The sequence below is a fragment of the Gorilla gorilla genome, chromosome 1 (assembly GCF_029281585.2).
Source record: "Gorilla gorilla gorilla isolate KB3781 chromosome 1, NHGRI_mGorGor1-v2.1_pri, whole genome shotgun sequence".
Taxonomy (NCBI): domain Eukaryota; kingdom Metazoa; phylum Chordata; class Mammalia; order Primates; family Hominidae; genus Gorilla; species Gorilla gorilla.
The window spans coordinates 118,457,761-118,464,077 of NC_073224.2; positions in this window are offsets into that span (position 1 = coordinate 118,457,761).

Here is a 6,317-nt window from a genome sequence, read left to right on the forward strand (position 1 = left end):
GGGCAGATTTCCTCCTTGCTGTTCTTGTGATAGTAAGTTCTCATGAGATCTTGTTGCTTAAAAGTGTGTAGCACTTCTCTCTTTGCTCTTTCTCCTGGTGGCCACATGAGACTTGCCTGCTTCCCGTTGGCCTTCTGCCATGATTGTAAGTTTCCTGAGGTCTCCTCAGCCATGCTACCTGTATAGCCTGTGAAACTGTTAGTCAATTAAGCTTCTTTTCTTCAGAAATTTCTTCATGGTGGAAGGGATCTCTTCACAGGGCAGTAGGAGACAGAAGAAGTGAGCAAGAGGAAGTACCAAACACTTATAAAACCATCAGATGGTGTAAGAACTCACTATCACAAAACAGCATTGGGGAAACTGCCCCCCTGACCCAACACCTCCCACCAGGTCTCCCCTCAACACCTGGGGATAACAATTCAAGATAAGATTTGGGTGGGACACAGAGCCAAATAATATCAGCATGGTAAGGGTTATGGGTTTTATTCTAACTGCAAAGGCAAGCTGTTGGGGGGCAGGAGGGTTGAAGCAGGGAATGATCTGATCAATTTATATTTTAAAGAGGATAATCAATGACATGAAAAGAAAGAAAGGAGGACTACTATTGAATGAAAGAGGCTTAATGGACATAAGCAAACACTATGTTTAGATTTAGTTTGGATCCTTATTGAAACAAACTAATTGTAAAAAGAGATCTTTGAGACGACCTAGGAAATTTGAATATGGGCTTGGTATTAGATAGGTTATATTATATAATTATCATTTATTTTGTTAAGTGTAATAATAGCATGCCTTGGGGCTAAAAGAAAGTCTGTTAAGCATATACTGAGAGTGACAAAAAGACAAATAAGAAATAAGAAAGTCTGTATTAGTTTGAGATGTGGAAGTGGCAATGTGGAAGTGGCAATGGGTGATGTGTTATGATGACTAGGATTTGCTTTATTTCAGAAAATAATTAAATAATTGGGGCTTTATTATACTATACTTTTATATATATTTTTAAAATGCATATTAAAAATTACAAAGGAAAGGACCTGTCTGTTGTGTGGAGAATGCACTGCGGGGGAAAGAGTGGAAGCAGAGACCAGTTAGGAGCCCTTACAGTAAGCCAAAGAGAGGAAAGAGATGACGGTGACTTAAAGTGGTAGTCATGGCAGTGGCAGCCTGTCTGGAGTTGCCACTGCCATCATGCCAGCTGCAGCAGGGAGGTGTGGCTGGGGCTGCCCACTCCATGGAGCCAGCAGGAGCTGGGGACAAGTGGGAGCCCTGCCCCTTCAGGCCAGAGAGGGCCTGAAGGCTGGGTGGGGGCCAGGCTGCCAGTCCACAGACCAGAGTGGGAGCTTGTGGTGCCTCTTCTGGGCCTGCCCATGGGTGCCCAGGGACCAATCAGCACGCACTTCCTCCCCACTGAGGCTCATAAAAGCCCTGGGCTCAGCCAAAGCTGAGCAGATGTCAGGATGACCAGCTGCAGAGAGGAGCTACCACTTCAGGGCCTTCTCTGAACCATTCAGTCACTCAATAAAGCTTCTCTTTGCTTTGCTTACCATCCACTTGTCCATGTACTTCATTCTTCCTGGACTCAAGACAAGAACTTGGGACCTGCTGAATGGCAAGGCTGAAAGGGCTATAACACAAACAGGGCTGAAACATGCCCCTTGCTCACCACATTGCAGGTAAAGAGAAGGAGAGAAGAGCTGCAGCCCTATGGGGAGCCCAGACGTGGGAAATCCCCGAGCCACAGCTGTGACTCACTCTTTGGGGCCTTGTGGTTCCTGGAATCTCCAAGCTTCTGGGTGTCGCTGTGTTCCCCAGTGGCAGTTGTGGAAGCTGCTTGCTGTGCACCTGATCCAGCTGCAGCCCTGCAGAGAGTCTGCACCCATACTATCACCTGGAGCTGCCTGTCCCCCTGTAGCAGCTGGCATGCCTGCTTGTGTGCAGTGCCAGACCCCATGCTTGCTTGCTTACATACTCCTCACTGCTCCATGCCTGGCTCCCCCTTGGCAGGTGTGGGATCCAGGCTGGTATCATGAGCTGAGTGCAGTGTGCCAGGCTGAGTGGGTGGAATGAGTCCAGTGGGTCTGAGCAAAACTTGGGCAAAGGTAACACTGATCACAGAGGTTTCCGGCCAGAAGAGTGACACCCCAAAAACCCTGCAATGGTAGGAGTTGGGTTGGAGCTGGAAATGGAGATAGTTTAGAGATAGAGCCAACAGCGCTTGTAGATTGGATGTGAGGGATATAATAGTGGCCCAGGTAAGACTAAAATGAAAGTGACTTTGAGCACAATGTGAGGCCCATTTTTCCATACTAGGGCTTGCATTCTCAAATTAATCCCCACCAGATTAAAGGATGACGGGAAAACGGGGAACTAATACATATATGTCTATATCTATCTATCTATCTATCTATCTATCTATCTATCTATCTATCTATATTTTGAGATAGGGTCTTGCTCTGTCGCCTAGGCTGGAGTGCAGTGGTGCAATCTCAGCTCACTGCAACCTCCACTTCCAGGGTTCAGGTTGATCCTCCCACCTTAGACTCCAGAGTAGCTGGGACTACAGGTGCATGCCACCACACCCACCTAATTAATTTTTTGTAAAGCCAGGGTTTCGCCATGTTGCCCAGGTTGGTCTCAAACTTCTGAGCTCAAGCGATCTGCCTGCCTCTGCCTCCAAAGTGCTGGGATTTCAGGCATGCACCACTGCACCCAGCCATCTTCAAATTATGTATGTCTTAAATTAAATTTACATTCTTGGAATTGGGGCTGGGCTGAGCCCAATTTAGCAGGGCAAGGGCTAAGACGTTTGAAATAGCTGGAAATTCTGTAACTCCGCAAGGCAGACAGCTGGAAGAAATTACTTCCTGTTAAAAATTGTAGTTCTCAGTCATCGGGTAAAATCCTTGCCTTATCAGCTCCTGGGATTAATGATTTTTTTTCACACTAGGCCATACCACAGTGCATTTCAACAGTGGATCCCAGAAACACAGATCCTTAATTTACTTTTGGTTAGCTCAATTATGCAAACACGTGTTTAGCTGCTAGAATGACTTTGTCAGCATTTAGGGAGCTTTAATTCAACTACAAGTACTGGAACCAGCAAAGGAACTCCTGACTGTCTGAGATCTGCCCAGCGGCAAAGCTGTTTGTTGTAGCTATTTGTTTTTTGTGTCACTTTTTTCTTTTCCCTTCTGTATGACTGGTACTACAAATGGAGATGTGCATCTGTTACTGTGGATCTGTCAATGGCTTAGATTTTCTGGACATAATCTTATTTAATTGAGCCAGGTCTTTTTTTCCTAAGTTTTTTCCCTACATGTGAAGCATTTTGTTGTTGTTGTTAAAGTGCTCTAATGTCTTAGTGCTAAACTAATAATAAAAATGACAGCAGTAACAAATAGTGCTCTTATTGATCATCAAGAGAGTAGGCTCTGAATGGTAATTGGAATACAGCTGGAACAGGGCCATATGGAGTGGCAGACCTCATCCCTCATAGGCAGCAGCAGCTAAGCCCATTCTATATTCTACACCCTCCCTGACCCTTGATTTCTACTTGGCCTACCTCACCATGTTGTTCTATGGAAAATCAGGCCACCCCGTACCTAACCTTTCCCTGGCCAATATTTAGTAGCTTACTGAGCCTGTTGTATTGTATCTAATCCTTGCTTAGCCCAGCCATATGCACTGCTATTAGGGAACATCATAAATCATCATTTAAGGATCATAATATCCACTCTACTTGCCAGACGACCAAGTCATCCATTCCCTTGTATCTAAGTGGCAGTTGCAAACTCCTGGAATAGATTCCCCATTGTCTTCCTATCAGCTTCAGCATCTCCTGTCTCAAATGTCACTACTCATAGCACATTTTTCTTTAGAACATGCTCATTCTTGTGATTTCTTTTCTGACAGAGATAGATACCTGCTCCCCAGCTGTGTTGCTTAGGGATTTCCCCAATAGGAGTCAGTACTAGACACTTGCCAATAGGCAAGTCACTTAATATATTTGAATTACATTTCTTAGGTAAATAAGAGTGACATTCCTCTTTCTTTCTTTCTTGGCATTGTGTCTGAGCTGGGAAGACTTTATGTCAGGTTTGCTGGGATGATCCAATGAGACACAACTTGTGAATATCCTTTACAAAACAGAAGACCCTGAATAAAAGCTAGCAATTATTGTAATAACAAAGAAGTGCTTACAGATAAATGTGTCTCTTTTATTCAACAAACCTGTATTGAATATGTGTCAAGTACAATGATCAAAAAGACTCAGTCCCTGCCTTTAAGAAATTTAACGTCTTGGAGTATATACAGATAAAGAAATAGGCACTTACAATACAGAGTGATAAGAACTATGATAATGCTAAATCCCTTATGAGAGTGCACAGAAAACACATATTATATAGACTAAGAGAGGTCAGGGAAGGCTTCCTGAGAGGTGCAGAGCACGAACAAAGGTGAGCTGAAAGAAAAACTGGAAAATGTGGCTTCTGGGAACTGTAAATTGCTCAGCCTAGCTCTATCTCAGAGTGAAGTCAAGTGGAAAGACTGGAGAGGTAAGTGAAGGCTAAATTATGGAGGGTTTTGAACATTGGAACACTACTGAAAGGTTTTAAGCAGAGAGAGACATGATCAGATGTGTCTGAATATCATATGGGGAATGTTTTGGAAGGAGAAAGATGGAATGAGGGAGATTGGTTAGAAGGCTATTGGGATTAACTAGTGATGAGATTATAATAGCATAATCTAATTCTGGTGGTTTCAAGACAGGTAGATGAATTCAAGAGATATTTGGCAGTAAAAATCAGTAAACTTTGATGTTTAATTAGATGTGGGGAATAGAGTAGAAAACATAGTGGAGGGTAGCACCCTCATTTCTAGTTTGGAGAACCATATGGATGGTGATGCCATTCACTGAGATTGGGATCATGGAAGGAGAAGAGTTGGGGTATGGAAAGATTATAATCTCAGTTCGGGTTGTGACTCTTTTTCAGGGACTATGGATTCCAAGTAGAGATATGTATAATATATGGATATTCTGCTATGTATGTTTCAGGATGCTTGGCTGCTCATAACTCTAGGAAGGGACAGAATTACAGACTGCATGGTTCTTACATGTCCACGGATGCTGACTGGACATGGAATCAATGTCAGACACAATGGCAGTGAATACACTGGCTAGCCAGTAATTTTTCATGTATGATATGGTGTATTAGTCAGGGTTCTCTAGAGAGACAGAATTAGTAGGATATATATAGGAGTTGATTAAGTATTGACTTACATGATCACAAGGTCCCACAATAGACTGTAAGCTGAGGAGCAAGGAGAGCCAGTCCGAGTCCCAAAACCAAAGAACTTGGAGTCTGACGTTTGAGGGCAGGAAGCATCCAGCATGGGAGAAAGATGTAGGCTGGGAGGCTAGGCCAGTCTCTCCTTTTTATGGTTTTCTTCCCGCTTTATGTTTGCTGGCAGCTGATTAGATTGTGTCCACCAGATTAAGGGTGGGTCTGCCTTCCCCAGCCCACTGACTCAAATGTTAATCTCCTTTGCCAGCACCCTCACAGATACACCCAGGACCAATATTTTGTATCCTTCAATCCATTCAAGTTAACACTCAGTATTAACCAGCACAAGTTCACCTCTTGTCAACTTGAGCCCATACACATCTCCTGAGATCATTCATAATCTGCAAATAAAGACAATAATGTCATAACTGCATCTAACTTAATACAACTATCCTTTTTACAACCAGAAATGCACCAATCCCCAACCCAAATACTATTACATAAAGTTAACAATACTTAAATGCTGATATGAAGTCAATAAATCTTACGTCACACGAAAAAGGAAAAGGAAATAAAATATATTTTCTTAGCACAAGTGTATACATGCACAAACATGTTTTTAGCAAAAGAAGAAGGAAATACTCATGACAATCACAGTCCCTATTTCTGCAGCTGGTCACGTGGTCATAGCTGGTATTACTGACTACCTTCTTCTACTACCCATTCTGTATTCCCTTTGCCTTCAGCAATCACCTCGGCAGGTCATGGTTTTTTTCCTGGTGGAGAGACCCAAATGTTCATTCCTGAGGGGTCTGGGCCATTTGCAGTCCTGCCTGGATTGAGCTGTTGTAGTTTCCCATTGACCTTAATCACAGGGCATGGTAATACTAACAGACGCCCTAATGGATCTGCTGTATTCCATTCATACTCTTCCTCACCTCTGTTGTGGAGTAGTAGACTGATTTCATCTTGATAGTCCGGGTCAATCACCCCAGCCAGCACCTTTCTTAGCCTCTTAACTAAAAGGTAGGA